Here is a 20340-nt window from a genome sequence, read left to right on the forward strand (position 1 = left end):
TTTTATTGTTATATGCAGTTGTTATTGCTACATTTGTTATAACAATTAAAACATATAATCAATAGTAGGCAAACTGCAACTTGCATTTCATTTTCTGAAACGTCTAATGAAAATTAGACAATACATGTAGTCAACTTCCATAACTACCTAACTAACTAACTCAAATAGTAACCAATTCTAGCCAAAGAGTTTCACAAATATGAAACTCAAAACAACAGATATAATAACATGAATACAAATTAAGTGTCCATACTTAACCCCACCCCCCTTTTTCAACCCAGCTGCAGTGTTCCTTCTCCCAATTTTGATGTTCATCTTCTCAACTTCTTTTTCTAGTCTTTCCTTTTCATGCTCAACACAAGCCAGCCTTGTTCTCATAATGCTTAGATCAGTGCCAAGCCGGTGCTTCTCTGCTACCAGTAAATTAGTTACATCTCTCTGCCAGTCAACAATACCATCATCAACCCACTCAAATTTATCACAACCCCTTTGCCCTGTTTCATGGTTGTAGAGCTTGCACGCAATGAATTTCCTACCAGGATTGTCGTGGGTCCAAGATGTCCTTTTCGCAACAGGAAAACCACAACAACATCTGATATCCTTCAATGGAGCCATGAACGCTGTGAATTTGAGATCAATTAGGGAAAATTACAAAAGAGGGGAAAAGACCTAATTTTTCAAACACCTGCAAATTCGAAGAACTAGGCAACAATTAAACACCTTATTCACTGTATACTTGCTCGACTTTAATTGAACAAGATTATTTATGGGATTAGAGGGAGGAGATAGCAGATCTCAGAGAGTGAGAGAGGAGAGAGAAGAAGAATGGAGATAAGAAGAAATAAGGGGGTAAATAAAAACGTGAGGTTTAGAGGGAAATTAGTGGGGGGGAATTAGGAGTAATTGGGTGGAATTAGTAAAAAAACGAGCACGTGACCGGCACGTGTTAGGTCAACGTCGGAAAACACTAAGTCAATGCCGGATTCTCACCTTTGGTCTTCTTCAACAAAAAAATTTTATAATCTGGTTTCTCCTTGCCAAAAAATTTTTATAAGGTTTTTCCTGACAAAGTAGTTGCTTTAAAAGGTTTTTTCTGACAAAATTTCCTAAAATAATTACTCATCTTTCCCACCATTGTTTGCTTGCATAACCATTTATATGTAATTGTAAGAATCATCTTACAGTTACGGAAAACCAGAAACAAATACCATTTTTTTAATTTTTTTTTTTTTAAAAAAACCATACTCCTTAAACTATGAATTGAAAGAAGCCATAGAAATATAACTCAAGGTAAATGAAAGAAGGCGTAGTTTGTAGTGGGTTGGCTGACAGTAATATAAAGAAGGGTGAAGGTGAAGAATAACCATGACTTACCAGTATACTCAATCAATTATGGTTGGTATTGTAGCAGATGATACAATTTAAAGAAGAATATGTTTGAGGAAAAAAAAAACTTCGTGAAACTAGTGTTTCTCACAGCAATTAGGGTGGGATTGGGAATTTATAAATTTAGTGTTGTGAAGGTGGATTTATCCAGAAGGTCTACAAGATAAGAATTGACTTTCAAATCAAGTTTGTTGTTGGTTTCAATCCAATAAAACCAATTCTAGGAAATCATTTTTTTAATTAAATCCGAAAATAAAAAATAATAATTACAAATTTACTCTTTTTTCCCCTAATATATAACTTTGAAAATAATTATAGATTAAACACTTTATAATAGAAAAATCGTTGACTAATAACTCAAAAATTTTGGGTATTACACAAAGAAACTTCAAAAACTCTTGTCAAACACACCCTCCAAATAAATATAACCTTAATTAATATAAGGTTAACAAATAATCACAACAATTAAATTTAAAACCTCAACTATATGTACATGAACCTTTTAAATTATTTTCTCATAAACAAGAATAAAAATTTGGTTTTATTTAATTAAAACTACTCATAATAATTTTTATAAATCCCCCATAATAATATAATTAATTAAATAAGGAGAAGAGAAGAAGAAAAGATAGAAAACTGAAGAAAAAGGTTAAGAGAGGTGGCGTCAAGGGGGCTGACGGCTAGTGGCCGGCGTCGGCGGCATGTGGCACCGGGGGTGGAAGGTGGTATTTGGTGGTGGTTGTTGATGCAAGAAAAGAAAAGAAAAGAAAAAGAGAAGAGAATTAAGAGAAAATTAGGAAAATTGGTGTGAGTATTTAGCCATGAATCAATGGGTATTCATAGACTAGCTCATGCTTGAATTATGGTAGGAAAATGTAGGAAGAATTATGGTAAAAAGATTTAAGGAATTACTTAGTAAAGAGAATAAAAATATATGGAAAGTTTTGATATTAAGGTGATTAAGGATAATAAAATTAAGGAAAATGTGTTATGAAAATAATATGGCAAAAGAGATTATTTGGGGAATAATAAAGGAAGATATAAGGTAGGAATATAAGATGATTAAATATTTAGGAGATGGAAAATAAAAGATTTTAAGGAGATAATTAAAATACAATTTTCAAAATAAATCACCTAAAATCCAACCAAAGTGGCCTGGCCGAAAATTTTGAGCTCCCATAGCTCCAAATTTTCTAACCATATTAGTAGTGTTTAGGAAAATATTTTGCTAGATTTAAGTCTTAAAAATAATTGTGTAAATAATATTTATTGTATAAAATAATTAATTAAAAAGCTTCCAGTTATTCACTAATTACTTTAGTTAAGAAGATCATATTTTCTACACTAGTAAAATCCGAAATTAATAGCCAATTAATAGGAACTTTTGGACCTCCAATTTTACATAATAAATTGTAATTTTATTTAATTAAAATATTTGAAATACATAAATAATCTGGTTTTTAAAATAGAATAAATGGATGATAAATCTTATCCAAAATCTAATATAATTTTGGCTCCAAAATTCAAATAGTAAATTAAATTACTAAAATACCCTTTGTAGAAAATAATAATTAATTATTTAATTTAGAAAATACGTATCATCAAAATACGGGGTATTACAATTAATTTCTAGAAAAATAGGTAAATCGTTTAAAGTAAAATGGGGTGAAACGGTGGATTGGATTAAAACTTAGTATTTGGTAAAAGGGAAAAAAAATGTTAATAAATTACACTATAAGGATGAACATTCAGATTATGTAACTAGTGGCGGAGTTTAGTTCAAAGCAATAAAGTAATTTACACTATTTATATTTTTTTTAAAAAATGTGTAACATAACTAGTTTCATGTAATTTTTTAATACATAAATAATTTTAATGTAATTTGTCTAAAAATTCAATCATGCACCCTGTGTAAATCTGCACCCAACAGTTTTTTATTTTAGTTTTATTTTTTATTATTAAAAAAATATAACTAATTCCTTAATTAAATTATCATGTTATTCTCTTCCATATTTATACTTTTTCAAATTAGATTTTCTACATTCATTTATTTTTGAATTTTAAAAACATAGAGGAAAATTGTAGAGAGAGAAATTGAATATTTAGAGAGAGAAGTAGAAGGTTAATAACAGATCGAAATGGCGGTACGGGATGAAAATCACCATTATTAGGATTGTCAATTTGCAATGGATGATCCCGAGGAAGATTTTATTTTATTATTTTTTTTATGATGATGGTGATTTTGTTGAGTTTGAATTCAAGGGAGATGGTAATTTTTATATATTTACGTATTTAGGTTTTTTTTTTTGTTATTTTTTTTTGGGAATTTAGATCATGTGAATCAATTTGATTTTAATTTTCAATTATTGTTAGTTTTAACATTTTTTTTTCTTCTTCTGAATTTGTGTTATTTTTCGGAGGTTGAAGATGATGTTTTTGGATTATGATGAATGTTCTTTTTTAATTATATATATATATATATATATATAATTTTTATATTTTTAATGAGTATGTTTTTTAAGTTTGATCAATATGTTATATGGGTCTAAACTATATGTTCTTTACATTACAAATTATATTATTCAAGGTATGTAGATTAAAATAATCTTTTTTAAAACTTTATGAGCTTTTAACGCCTACGTTCTTTGAATTAATTTATGGAATTATTGTCAAGAACTTCTCGCTTAACAAGTCAATTTGTTAACAATTACTCGCTAAAAAAGTTATACAAAAAAAAAAACGACCTCCCAAATTTAAAAAGTTTGAGTAGTATTACCCTTTTTCATGTTAGGCAATTAATTCTGGCGAATGGGGTCTATTGGTTATTTTCCCTCCAAAAAAAACATTCTCGTCCTCGTATATATTAACCAACCCTCCTATACTCTGCAAAATTTCAACACAAATAACCAATTTTTTGTGAAAACCAACTCGTTTTTCTTTCGTTAATTGGCAATTTTCACAAAGATTTGGTTTTTTAGATTGAGTTTTTGCAACAAAAAAAAAAAAGGAGTGTTGGTTTATATACACGAGGGTGACTATGTTTTTTTCTGGAGGAAAAATAATGAATAGGCCCCACTCACCAGAATTAGTTGTTGCAAGATGAAAAAAGGTAGTACTACCCAATGTGTTTAAATTTGAGGGGTAGTTTTTTTCGATAAAATTTTTTAGCGAGTAGTTCACAAATTGACTTGTTAATCTAGTAGTTTATGATAGTTTTTCCTTAATTTATGTCTTATGTTAGTTGAACTTGACCCTTATATTCAAGTGATTTAGATGACAATTTTAATTATTATGATATTCGTTTTGATTATCAGGAGAAACTTTAACCACTTGAGCTATCTCTCACTCTCATTTGTTAATATGTATTATTTTGTATATTCCCTGGGTCCCATAATATAATTTCTGTTTGTGTTTTTCACGGTATTTAAGGTATATGAGGAAAAAGTGGATGAAGTATATTAATAAAAGAGAAAAGTATAATTATAGAGAAAAGTTAGAGAGAGAAAGTGGAAAAAAGTACGAGTCATGTGCAAAATTTAAAGGTTATGTAGGAAGTACAATGAATAAAGTTAAAAAAAATGAGGGTATAATGGTCTTTATATTTATCCAAAAATAGAAACAGGAACAAGATTTTGTCACTCTAAAATAGGAAAACAGGAACTATATTATGGGATGGAGGGAGTGCTTATAATCATCTAATAGTTTTTTTTATTTATTTTTATTTTTTTTATGAAATTAGGATTATGATTGAATTTTTGAAATCAGGATTATGATCGAAGATTGATAACGATATTCTTTTGGGACCTTCTCTAGTGATAAAGAACATTCGTTATATTAATGAAGAACATGATTATATTATGTTATGCACATTATGTATATTTACCCCATCTTGATTCAAAGACAACATTCAAATAACATTTACAATAAAAAATGAACATTATGTGACCATAAAGAACATTAACATATAAAATAGTTTATTACAAAGATATAATAATGATCATTATAATCATTATGATTACTACATATGAAATAACATGATGTTAATAATTAATTATACATCACTAACAAATACGTAGTATAAAGTATTCCACAAAAAAAAAATAAAAATATTTATGATACGTCATGTTTTCAGATAAAAAAAACAATATTAAATCATATAAAAAACATCACAAGTAATAATATACATGATAATAAAATTTTGAAAATAAAATTTTAAATTTTGAATTTTGAATCATAGTTTTGAATTTTAAAAAGAAAATCTTAAATTATATTTGGGAGAAAATAATTTTAGAGAGTGACAATTATTCTAATGTGGAACCTTTGTTTTTTGGAAAAAAAAAAGGAAATGATTGAGATGAAAGTAAATATTTTTGAAATCTGATCTACACATTATTTTTGGGTAAAAAAATAGTCCGTAATTACCTTTACTATATTTGAAATATTTTCTCTGTAAATAACACGTTCTTTTTGCCTTATGTTCATTGCAAGTGTACCATGCTGGGTGTAGGAACCATGCATTGTAATTTGTCTCATGTAATGGGATAAAGTTATTATGCACTTGCATTTATATGTTTTATATGATTAAAATGAATAAATTTATTTATATATTGTTATGAAAAATATTTGTGGATGCCCATTATACTCTTGTATCATTCCGGAACTTTCTAGATTTTAGGATTTATTATTCTCCCATCAAACCCTATTAATTCTAATATATATATATATATATATGTATATGTATACTTCTATCATATGAAATACAAGTAGAATATACAGATTAATCCTCTCTCAATCTCTCATATTTGTCCTTGTTTCACAACACGTTATCAGCACCATAACTCTAGATTGATTTCAATAGCAATTTTACAACACCATAATTGACTGATTTAAAACGACAATCCAAGGTACGCCTAAACTTTGTTATTATCGAATTATTAGGTGAATAATTTTACATACTTCAACATATCGACATGTATATATTTGTTGTATATATTCTAATTAAGCATTTTGATGAAGACTTATTTTGATATGGAGTATTGTGGTTGTTATTATTATATTCTACTGTATTTTTGATATATGTATCTAACATTATGTATTGAGTGATTTGTGTCATATTAAGAAAAGAAAAAAAAAATCTCCTTTTTCAATTGTCCTTTAATGATGATTGTTTTTATTAATTTGTTATATATGCTTTCATACTTTATGCCTTTATATATGATAGGAATATTACATAGATATATTTTGCTTCTTGGATTGATAGATCATAGGAATATCATGTAATACGCTCCATGAGAAATCAACCACGGTCAAAGTATTTGATTAATATGCGTCTGGTCTATCATAATGGATTTTCGGGCATATTAATTTTTGAGCAAGATGTCTCGTTACGTTTAATATATCTGCCATCAAGCTGAATAATTGTAGGATGATTGATTTGGTTTTATTTTAATTTTCAAATCTCCGATTATGTAAAACTATTTAGATTAATTTGGAGTTAACAATGCTTATTATTGCTTTGTGGCCTAAGAAATAGGCTACTAGTTAATAAGCCATATTGAAGCTGGGTTAGGTAAATATCGGATTACTTTTGGTCTAAGAATTATGCTCTTCTTATTAGTTAATAAGCCATTGTTGATACGACTATGTAATCATACCTTACTGTTAGGAATTTAGGATATATTTACCATATACTATTCTATAATTATCATATCTATTGTATATATCTTTGGTCAATGTATACTTACCATAATACTAGCTGTTAGTTAGCCTTTTAGGATAATCAATATACATCCTGTATATTCAGGGAAGTAATTAGCATATTTTGTGTCAAACTCCTAGCTTGTATTTTACATTGGTTTATCATTACATCTTTTTATATAATTCGATTTTTTCAAGATATTATATATGCTGATTATTTGATAGCGGATTACAAGTATTTGCGACTAATTTGTGATATTTTTATGCTACCATGATTAAAATTCTTTGCACTATTTTTGTAACATATTTTTTTATATGTGATGTCATAATTAAATTAGTTGACCTTGTGGATGCTTTAATCTGTTGATAGGAAATTATGATGTATAATCAGTAGTTAATTAATAAATTATAATTGTGATGATAAATTGATAATAATGACTACAGTCTACTTTTTAACAAAGTGGGTAAAGATATATGATGTACTGCTAGTAATTTGGAATCTAGTGTAATCTATAATATATTGCATGCAGACTCTAAACGATAAGAGATGAATTATTCAACTCTATCCTAATCCTATTGCTAGCTGTTCGTTGTAAGTATAAGAATCTATGTGCATATCTTATTTTCTATTATAGCGTATATCTAGCTATCTTTTGTATTATTAGCTTTAATATATCTAGTCAGACTTAGCCTTTGCTTGTATTAGAAATACGTTTCCTTTGATTGTTGAAAGTATTATCATTCCCCAACTCTTTCATGGTATCACAACAGGTTGTATTATACATCTTTTCATTATTCTCCTATTAGAATTTTTAGATTTTGTTCATGTACATATATTATAATTACAATTGAATTGAACTTAGTATCATGATCATATTATTATTTAAGTTGATTGATAGTATTATTATAAAATATATTGTCATGATTTTGATGCGTGATTGAATTCAACAGTATTTGATATTATATGTCTACGTAAAATTGAATTATTGGAATGATGAATTTATTTGAACATTTAATTCTTGTATATATGGACCCGAAGTTACATAAATTTATGAAGGCAATGGTCAAAGACCCTCAAGAATAATACAATAACATATATATAACCTAAAAATAACTAATAGTTTCTAAAATATACTGACTAGATTATCCATCATGTTAAAATATATAAATAAAGTTTTTAAGGAGTGTATCTTTCTTTTAGTTGAATATTTTTAATAGCAAACTCTGTGTGAGATCAAATTGATGAATGATAGCTAACTAGACTCACTAACTCATTCCCAGAAGTGAATGAGAAATTGCATGATTGAAAGAAAACTAATAAGCATGTTTGCATGATGTTCTTTTAATTAATTATATTATTAATGGAAAAATTCATAAGAATATCTATTTGAACAAGAAATAGTGTTATGAGTTCAAGAAATTAATCATGACATTATGAGCAACTTACTCACAAAATATATTTATTATGCCCATAATTATAAGAGATTAATGTAATTGGGCAAGAGTTACGAGTTGAGATTATAAGAGTAATTTTATTATGCTTGATACATGCATTGCTAAAAGAATTTATGCCTTAAAATTTGGATGAGATTTAATGTTGGATTCATTTTATGCCCCATATGCAAGGATTAGGGGGAGATTGTATTCATTCCATTATTTTATGTAATCCTTGCACATAAATAATAATATATATATATATTGATGGTCAGTTTGGTATATACATTAACTTAAAAATCAACGATTTATTTGATAGAAATGGCAACATATTAATTAAATATTTTGAAATGACACCATCCCGAAGATGGATATAAATAAATGTCATTGATCATATACTAATTGTAAATGCTACTAATTGTAAATGCTCTAATTAAAATTGATGTCCTCGAAGGACAACACCAATTGCTGATAAATCTATAGCGTGCTTGAAGTGTGATAGATCAATATGTTATAAAGATATTTAAGTATGTTCGAAAAGAAAAGGAGTCACTATTGACAATGACAAATTTGAGGAAGTGATAAATCCAATGAAGAAATCACTTTTAGTAAAATTCATGTGTCATGATTATATAAGAAACTCTAGAAGAGTATGAAATGTCCAACAAGGTTAACATGTATTAAGATTATAGTCAAAACTCCAGCAGAGTATGAGTAATTATTTGATAAAATATTAGTGGATCGTCTTGCAAATTGTATAAAGAAACACATATTGGTCTTCTAATATCACATCATATTCATAGATATGCATAAAATAACTTTAATAAAGTGATCACTAGTGTTGGAAAACTGACCAGAGTTCAAATTTAGAAAAGTGATTGGATGTGATAATTAAATTAGGCCATCCGGGTTTAATAATTACCCGTTATAGAAACTTGAAGTTTTATTTGATAATGTGCTGACGCTATCTCAATGTTAGATATATGAAATGAATTAAATGGCAAGACATAACATTGAGATTGAGCTATAATAATTTGTGTTGATGAAAATTTCAAAGAATTTATAAGTTTTGATTTTTATATATATGAAAGAGTAATAGGTGACTAGAAGTTCACCAGAATAACTTATATATTATTGTCAAGTATTAGGTGACCAGAAGCTCACCAAATACACAATTTAAGTCTTCACAGATCCAGAAGATCACCACCTAGTAGAATTACAAGCAAGTGATTTACGCTTGTATACCAATTCTTTTGATTGAGGCTATTATATGTCAGCACATAAGAAATAGGAGAAGAAGGAAAAACGTACAACTGTACAACACATGTCTTCCCATAAACATTGTTCTCCAGAAGAGAACATATTATGGAATGTAATAATAAATACACATGCAATGTAAAGTTAATGAAGAAATGATTCTTCATTGAAATTGTTCTCCATAAGAGATAAATCTTGTTTGATACAAATATTCTAAGAGATAAATTTGAAATGAATTTTAATGAAAATTTATATACTAAGGTGGTATAGAATTAGATGCCCCTAAAAATGAGATATTTTACCAACTTAGGGGGAGAAGAATCAACAAAAGTTGGAAATATCGAAAAAAAAATTAAAAATAAATAAATAAATAAATTGATGATCCCTATAATGGTAGTTTGAAAAGTTATACGCCAACTTTTGTCTATATATTATCAAGATATGTTGCACATTTATGATTTGATTTGTATTCAGTTATGACTCATGATGCATAGCGTTGAAGATACATTTTGGTTATATTATGTGTATACATTGAAATAAAATCTTGCTAATTATACTTGAATTACTACACCTGAAGTATGGGTTGTATGATCGGTTCCAAAATAAAGATAAGTCTAAAATAAAGATATGATATGTGGCAAGATAGTGCAGTTAACATTAATAGTGTAATAGTATATAAAAACCATAGTGTATGAAATACCCTAATGTAGGGAATATTTTCAAGCATCCCACACTTGAGCCCCACTGTGATCATACACATATGTATGGTGGCGTCCAAAGGGAAGGAAGCCAGAGAAAAAGAGTTGCCAACAAGTTTTAGGAACTTGTAAACCTTTCACAGGGTAAAGGTTACACCCTTTCACGATCCTATAGATCGTTAACTCCATAGTGGTCTGGAACCATGACTGGATATTAGGGGATGAAGGTAAAAATCCAACCTAAAATAGATTGAACTTGCCCTTAAAATAGGCCTCTACTTTATTCTTCTCATATTCATGTGCGCTTTCTAACTAACATACAATCATTATATTAACCCTAAACCTGTTTAATCTATGTTGGTTGAATATTAATGCACAAACAAATCTATTATTGGCGATCACTTGAATTAAAATTATATTAGCCTAAAATAAAATTATTAATTATATTATTAAGCATGATTACAAATACAAATTCCCTTTAATCCTGCAAGAGAGGGCGTGATCAAGCAACAACAATAATATCAAGCAACATAATAATAATTCACACAACAAATCATCATCATAATAATAATAAATCTCATCAAAGCATAATAATATTAGCAAGATCCTAGGCATGATACTAACAAGATTAACAACAAATCCTAGCATGTCACAAAACAATATATATCAAAGCTTTATCCCTAACATGATACTAGCATGATAGAAGAAAATAGGAAGCAACCTAAACATGATACTAGAAAGCAATATAAGCATCCTAACATGATACTAGGAATTAAAATAATATAAGCATGCTTTCTACAAAATAAAACAATGAAATTACTTATTTTGTTATCTCGTATCTCTTTCTATCAAAACAATACACACGTTAGTAACTTGAAGGAAAATATTAAATCAAACAAGTAATTTAAATAATTGAAATAGGGATTTGGGACCAAACCTTTAGAAATTATCAACCTTTCACGTCTAGGGCGAAGGCAACTTCGAGCTTGGCTAGGTCTGTCTAGAACTCGTGAATGTGGTATCGTATTTTGAAAAGGCTAGGTTTAGAAATCAAGAGAGAGAAGGAAAGAATAAGCTTCTAGCTTTAAGAGAGAGAAGAGATGATGATTGTGAATGATTAAAAAGGGAAAATACAAACCTATTTATAAGGAAAATAGTCCCGAAACGATCAGAAAAAGATCGGATTCGATTCGGAGTAAAATTGCTCCCATCACGGCGCGACAGCTTCATCGCGGCGCGATGGAGCTGTCGTTTCGCGATGGTCCACGCGTTAACTTAAGGCCGTACGGAGTCCTTAATCTAATTAAATTAGATTAATTAACGTCGGTACTTATCTTTTAAAATCAAATTTAATCTTTCAAAACACTTGTTTTATTCCAAATAAAATTCTTTACTTTTCTAAAAGATATAATTACTAATCCTAATCCCACCAGAATTTAAGATAACCTTCTAGCTTATTCTAGAAGGTTAAAGTCAATCCTAATTACTTTAGGAATATTAATTAATGGGCCCTCCACTTGATCATTAGGCCGTATAAAACTATTTTAGGCCCAATTTAGTATTTTGGCCATAACTTCCTCATTATTCATCGGAATCGGGCTTATAATATATCGTTGGAAAGCTCTTTTCGAGCCCAAACTAACTACACTATTGGACCCTTATCATAGACCAAACTAAATTGGACTGGACATTTTCCATAAATAGAGTACGAAAAGAAATATTTTCAAAAACAGAAAGAAGTATTTTTATTAAAACAACCGCATCATAAGACTTTTCACATTTCACCTTGTTCGATAATCAAACGATGTGAAAGGTATTCATCACTGGGTTTGGTTTTTGGGGAGACACAATCAGATGTCTACACCTAAAAGGGGTATAGATATCTGAATTATTACAATAGATGGCCTGTGATGTAAGAAAGTTATGATGGTACCAATTAGAAATGTATTTAGATATCATTGTCAAAATAGCATGCAAATTAAAATTGTATCTTGAGGAATTATATGATACTGGTATATGATGGAACCGATATATAATATGCATATGCAGAAGGAATGGACTAGTGAATAAAGGATCAGAAATATATGTCCATTTTGATGTGGACATAATGATAATGATCATAAGTTTAACATGGACCAGAAGTTCAATGAGATATGGATTAAATTCACACTGTACAGTGTCTTGCATTATTTAGAGTCTTATGTATGTTCATATGCATGTGTGAGTCATAGGTTAATAAATTATTTATTACATATGTCAGAAGTTGTTAGATGCATTACTCATTTTATATTTTGTTTAATATGTTATCATGTTTTCTATATCTCATATTGCATACATTAGTTTCTATACAAATGTGATGAAATTATTGATGACGCCAATTTAACTGCATGTTATGAATCATGTAAGAAGAGTACATGAAGAACTTATATACGAGGTATTTAAATATCCATTCGTACAAAGTTTATATTTTGAATATTGCAATTATTATCAAACTCTTGAAAAGTTTATGTGACTACATCATTGACATCTCAACCTGAAGTTTGAGCATATGAGAGTTAGCGAGATTTAATATTTGTATTTACAAGAGAGCTATCGTGTGAATTATGAAATGCCTAAATAATATCAATGAAATACTTATGCGTGAGAATGTTTTCTTATGGTCCAAAAGAACTGTGATTAGCGTATATTATTACATGTGTTATAATTCATATGAGATTGAAGAACGACATTAATAATATCAAGTTTTGTCATCAAATTATTACAATAAATGTTTGATCAAATAATGATCATCAATTTCTATTATTCATGACTTTCAGAAGCAGTCATAACCGCATAAGTTTAACTTTTAAATAAACTATTAAATAGAGATAAACACATGTATGGTGAAATGAAGACACTTCACATGTTCACGTGAAGACTTAAAGACTTGAAGATGCAATTTTAGTCTAGGAGGATCAAAGATCAACGAATGATATTTTACTACATAGAGAAGATATCGAACCATGTTGGATTCATTGCTACGAGCCTACGACACTAGAAGATCTCAAGTTATATATTCATCGGGGGGAGAAAATACACGCTACACTCTTTTTCCCTTGACCATGGTTTTGTCTCACATTGGGTTTTCCTAGTAAGGTTTTTAATGAGGCAGCATCTCGAGCATATTACGAAGAATGTTGTACTCTTTTTCCTTCATTAGGTGTTTATCCCACATGGTTTTTCCTTAAGGTTTTAATGAGGCACAGCTTCAACAATGGACATCTAAGGGAGAGTGTTATGAAAAATATTTGTGGATGCCCATTATACTCTTGTATCATTCCGGAACTTTCTAGATTTTAGGGTTTATTATTCTCCCATCAAACCCTATCAATTGTAGTGTACATATATATGTATACTTCTATCATATGAAATATAAGTAGAATACACAGATTAATTCTATCTCAATCTCTCATGTTTCTCCTTGTTTCACAACATATATGTAATTAAGAGTTTTTTTTTTTTTTTTTTTTTTTTTAAATTGAACCCACTCATAAATTTTTTTAGTTTCTCTATTAGATGTAAATAGAATTTTTTTTTTCTTTTTTTTTTTTAAGTAGAGGTTTGCTACATCAATGAGATTTTATTTTATATTTTATATGCCCACTATCTATCTAGTTGGTTATTTTGAGGGTAAGCAGTTGCATTTCTATTTTTGTTTTAAAAATACAATAGGGCATGAAATTGTTCTTAATGTCGTTGAGTTTCAACTTGATTTTCGGGGGGCTTATTCATCAATTCCACTTTGATGAATTGAGAGGGGCATTGCAGAAAATAAAGGTAGACAATGATTTAAACTCTCTATTGACAATGTTATTGTGATGTTGTGTGAACCTATAAACTATTGAAGTATGAAACTTCTTTGGGAGATGCCATCAATGGCTAAAGCCGTTTGAAATCACTACAAAGTGAAAAAGCATTTTCAATATTATGGAACTCTTTGTCTAGCCGACATTCTAGCTATGAAGAAAAATATTAATTAAAAGAATTTCAATGTAAATTCAAGTTTGTTAAGGAATTTGGCTAGAGTCAGTCCCTTATTAGAAGAATTTTAGTCTATTAATACCAGTAAAAATAAATGTCAAAGAATATATGGCAAATCACCAGAAGACAAAGAGTCACAGTGGAAGGGGAGGAGGAGAAAGAGGGGCAGAAGGAGGAAGACAAGGTGAATGAGGAGCTGGAAGAAGTGGGGTGAGGGAATTAAGAGTGGTCTTTTATTTTATTTCAGCGATGCAAATGATTCATTTTTAAGACAAAATAAATCATTTACTTCGTTTTTTAGTACGAGTGATGCAAATAAGACGACGTAAATGAAACATTTCTACTAGTGGTAAATGTTTTAATAAATTGGTTTCAAGTTTCAAGTTCAACCTATTTGTGTTCAATAATTTGACCCAATCAATATCCAATTACCACTCATAAATTATCACATACTATTTTTAAAACATTAAATTTTCCCTTCATTGCCAACCTATTGTACAAATCCTCTTATATAACGTCATTGTGCCTTTTTCTCATTCAATTCTTATGTTCAATTGTATGTTTTTCTTTTCAACAAATTAAACATCAAATTTGGTTTAAGTAAAAGAATTTTGTGGTTTTTGACATAATTCAAACTCACACAAAATAATCAAGTAATTAAACATATACTCTATTATTTATAATTTGTTGTTATCTTCCCTTAGATTTTATCCCAGATTAGGAGAACTTTACAAATTAAAATAATATTTTTAAATTAAACATTATTTACATTGATTAACTTTATATTGAACAAATATATATGCCCAGTTTATGATTATAAATCATAATGTAGAAAAACTATTCAATCTAAAAAAAAAAAACCCCAAATGACATATTAACCTTAATTTTTTCATAACAATAATTATTAGTAATGATTTCATAATTTTGGTACAAACCAAATACATAATACATGAATGAAATTGAAATTAGGGGCTTGTTATTTAGTGAATGAAATTATTCACTACATTATAAGCCCCTAATTTCAATTTAAAATCCTAAATGATGAACACCATCGTCATATAATTAGCCCCAATTTCGTAAATTAGGTAACTAATTTTTTTTTATTTGTAGAATTTGAATTTGCAATTAAGAAGCTAAATAACATAGAGTTCGAAAAGGGAAATTTTGAAAAAAAAAATCATCAGTGGCTCATCACAATCTCTACTACTAAGCTTATTTGCTGTTCCCGAGATCTACCCTAGGGTGACCCCCTATCCGTGGCTTTATTTGTTATTTGTATGGAAGTTTTATCCAAAAATTTTCTCCATCTTAGCCAATCAAAGAAACTTGGGATTGGCTTAAAAATCACCCTTTTATCCCCGATTATTCCCTGCTTACTCTTCGCAAATGATACTTTATTACTTTGTAAAGCTACTTCTACAGCTTGTGTTACCCTTAGAAATACTTTGGCTGAGTTTGCCACCCTTTCTGGAAAACTTGTTAATTTTCATAAATCATCACTTGTTTTCTCCAAATATGTTTCACAACAGAATAAATTTGTTTTAGCTAGTTACTTTAACATGACCCCTAAGTCATGTCTTGGTCGTTATTTAGGAGTTTTCTTTAATTACAATACTTACAATAAAGATAACTTTCATCATTTGATTATAAAGGCAGATAAGAAAATGAATGGTTGGTCTTCTAATCTAGTTTCTAAAGCAGGTAAGGTTGTTTTAATCCAGAGCCATCTTGAGGTTGTTCCTTCTTATGCTATGTCCAGAGCTAGGTTGCCTTTATCTATCACTTCCTCTCTTGATAGAATAAATAGAGATTTTTTTTTGAAACAATCTCCTCAAAAGAACAGTTTGCCCTTGGTTGCTTGGGATACTATTTGTCAACCTAAGAATCAAGGTGGTCTTGGTTTACGTAAATCGGAGGCTGTGAATTCTGCCTTCTTAGCTAAGCTAGGTTGGAAACTTCTCACTGATCTGAATAATTTGTGGGTACAATCGGTTTTAGCTGAATAACCCTATCATCCCCACTTAGTTACGACCCCCAATCTAAGGATTCCTGGATATGGAAGAAATTACTTCAGATTCTTCCTCTTCTTATTCGAGGCCTTCGTTGGAAAGTAGGGAATGGTTCTTCTATACTGTTTTGGGGTGATATTTGGTGTGCTGATACTAATATCATAGCCCTATTAGATTTGGACCCAAATCTTATTTCTATTCTTCATATACTATTGATACTTTTATTACAGATGACAACACTTGGGATGTTCCCCTTCTTCAATCCATCCTCCCAGTTGATTTGGTTCATAAGATCCGAGGTATCCCCTTACCCTCCTCTGCATGCATGATGAACTTGTTGGGGTTTATCAAAAGATGGGCAATTTACGGTTAAATATGCTACGTGGTTAGCTCACAACCACTCTACTAGTTCTCCTAAATGGAACTTTCATTGGATATGGAAATTAGACATCCCCCCTAAAATACAAATTTTTTTTTATGGAAACTTCTTCACAACAGTCTCCTTACTCGTCAAACTTTAGTTTTATGGAATATAAATATTCCTCATCATTGTGCCATTTGTAATAATTTTCCCAAAACACAAGATCACTTGTTCCCCCATTGTTCTTTTTATATTGACCTTTGGTCCTTATCTTGTGTTAGGAAATGGTTAGGAATTCTCCCTTCCTCCTCTTCCATCCCTGATCTCTTGTCTTTTTTGCAAGTTATGTCTCCACGTCTTCTCCCTAAGTTTGCTACTTTATTATGGAGTATTTGGAAATGTAGAAATGCCACTGTTTTTAAAAACTCGTTCCCCTCTGTAACACCCCCAAAATTCGAGTAAGAGTAACCCTTTGAACTTTTAAATCCAACCATCGAACCCTGGGAGTGATATTGCTACACTTATTTTCCGTAGAAAATAAATGCAAAGCAAAACGAAATACAATTTAATAAACTAAGTGGTCTAAGTGGTGGCAAAATAAAATAGTCATTACATCCAAGCTGCAGATTATTTTTTTTTAAAAAAGAGAAAATTTTGAAAAGGGGCCTTTTAAATGGTCAAACTTTTGAAAAAGGACCTTTTAAGTTGCATTTTTGTTTATATGAGGTACTTGGGTGAGCTTGCGTGGTGGTCAATGCCGGAGCTCCAGCGTTGACTATCACATGTTAGTCACGTGACTTATTTAAAAAAAAATCCCCAAATTTCCCTCTTTTCCTGACTTAACCCTTTCATTGGTTGGGTTGGGAAAGGAGAGAATTTTGGGGATTTTTTTAAAAAAATAAGTCACGTGATACACGCAATCTCACCCAAGTACCCCATACAAACAAAAAGCAATTTAAAAGGTCCTTTTTCACAAGTTTTCACTTAAAAGGTCCTTTTTCAAAATGTCGACCAATAAAAAAAGTTCTTTTTCACAATTTTGTCCTTTTAAAAAACACAATAATTAAAAGGAAAAATAATAAAGTTCTGAAGTAAACTAAATTGTCTTAGCTTCGTGATTATTCTAACGTCTCCTCACACGTAACCGAGTACCCTCTTACCAACCTGCAAAATAAATGAGAAACAAGAAAAGAAAGAAAACTCCCAAAATAAGATAAACTGAATAATTCCAACTCGATCCCGTAAAATAAATAATTTTAGTTTGAAAACGTTTTATACATAATACAGTTTCATATACATTATAATACTAAACCAATATCAAATTGTCACATAACACTTGTTGAAGACACCTGATTGTGTCTCCCAAAAAACCAAACCCAGTGATGAGTACTTTTCACGTCATTGATTATAGAGCAAGGTGAAATGTTGAAAAGTCTCGTGAATTTCCCCTTTTTAAAAATGTTTTAAGTAAAAATAATTCATTTCGTATTCCTAAAATCATTCATCTCGTGTCCTATTTATAAAAAACGTCCAAACCAGTTTATTTTGGTCCATAATCTAGGTCCAATAATTGTGTAGTTGGATGAGTCTCGAAAAGATCTTTTTAACGATATATTATAAGCCCAATTCCGAGTTATAACGAGGAAGTTATGACCAAAATACTAAGCTGGGCCTAAACCGAGCTTTATATGCGAACCCGATGATCATGGGGAGAGTCCATTAATATTAATTATATTTCTAAAACCATTAGGATTTATCTTAATTTTCTAGAATTATCTAGAATGTTGTTTTAAGTTCTAAAGGCATTAGGATTAATTATTATCTTGTAGAAGGTTCTAATTTATTCTATTTTGAAAAGATAATGATCAATATTTCTACATCGGATAAACAAGTGTTTTTAAGGATTTAAATCTGATTTAATAAAGATAAGTACGGATGTTCGGCTAACCCAATTTGATTGGAAGTCAGATTCCATACGAAATCTTATCGGACGAAATTTATCGCGTTGCGATGAATCCTGTTTTACGCTGAGTCGGTTTCTGACTCGTTTTTTGATCTATTTCGGTCGTTTTCTCTATAAATAACGGTGACTTTTCCCGTTTTCAATTTACCCACAATCATCAACAATTATCATCAATCTTCTCTTTCTTTCTGTAGGCTAAAGCTTATTCTTTCTTTCTCTCTTAATTCTCAAAACCCTTTTCTAAACCTTTTTCATAAACACATGCACCATACATCCTTTGCGAGACACTAATACACCTAGCCAAGCTTGAAGTTGTCTTAGACCTCGACGTGAAAGGTTGATAGTTCTGAGGGTTTGGTCCTAAATCCATATTTCAATTAATATTATTCTAATTGTTTGATTTAATATTTTTATTGAAGTTACTCACTTGTGTATTGATTTAATAGAAAGAGGTACGAGGCTTCAAAGTAAGTAATTTGATTACTTAATTTCTTTAGGAATCATGTTTAGATTATTTTATTAATTCCTAGTGTCATGGTATGATGCTTTGATTACTCTCTAGTATCATATTTAGGGAATTAATTAATATTTATAATATCATGTATGTTCCTAGTATCATGTTTAAGGTACAACTTTAATTTTTTATTATTAGTGACATGCTAGGATTTGTTATTAATCTTGCATGTTAGTATCATGCTTAAGATCTTGCTAATATTATTATGCTTTCATGAGATTATTATTATTATGATGTTGATGATTTAATTTGTTGTGTCAATATTAATATTATTATGTTACTTGATATAGTATTGCTATTGCTTGATCACACCCTTTCTTGCAGGTTTAAAGCTAAGGGAATTTGTACTTGAAATCACGCTTAATAAGATAATTAATAATTTGAATTAGGCTATTATGATTTTAATTCAAATGATCGCCAATAATAGATTTATTTGTGCATTAATAATCAACCAACATAGAATAAATATGCTTAGGATTAATTTATTGATTGTATATAAATGAAAAGCGCACATGAATATGAGAAGAACAAAGTAATGGCCTATTTAGGGCGGGTTCAATCTCTTTTAGGTTGGATTCGTACCATCATCTCCGAATATGCAGTCATGGTTCAAGACCAATATGGAGTTAGCGATCTCTGTGATCGTGAATGAGGTGTAAGCTTCATCTCGTGGACGGTTTACAAGTTCCTAAAACTTGTTGGTGACTCTTTTGTTCTAGCTTACTTCCCTTTGGACGCCACCATGTTTAAGTGCATGATCACATTGGGGCTCAAAGTTGGGTGTTTGAAATATTCCCTACACTTGTTACTTTGGTTAAGAAAGGGAAAGAGAACGCCAATAAGCCAGGACTAGTCCCTGTCACCACCTACTTTACAAAGGGTCGCGCGTAACCCTAAATGGCCTTAAAATAAATAGAATGTCCCTAATGTGCACACCCCTCACTAATACCCAGTGATTAGGAGGAAGACTAAAAAACAACATATGTTAATTTAAACCAACT

This window comes from Chenopodium album, chromosome 11 (assembly GCF_948465745.1).
Source record: "Chenopodium album chromosome 11, dcCheAlbu1.1, whole genome shotgun sequence".
Lineage (NCBI taxonomy): Eukaryota > Viridiplantae > Streptophyta > Magnoliopsida > Caryophyllales > Amaranthaceae > Chenopodium > Chenopodium album.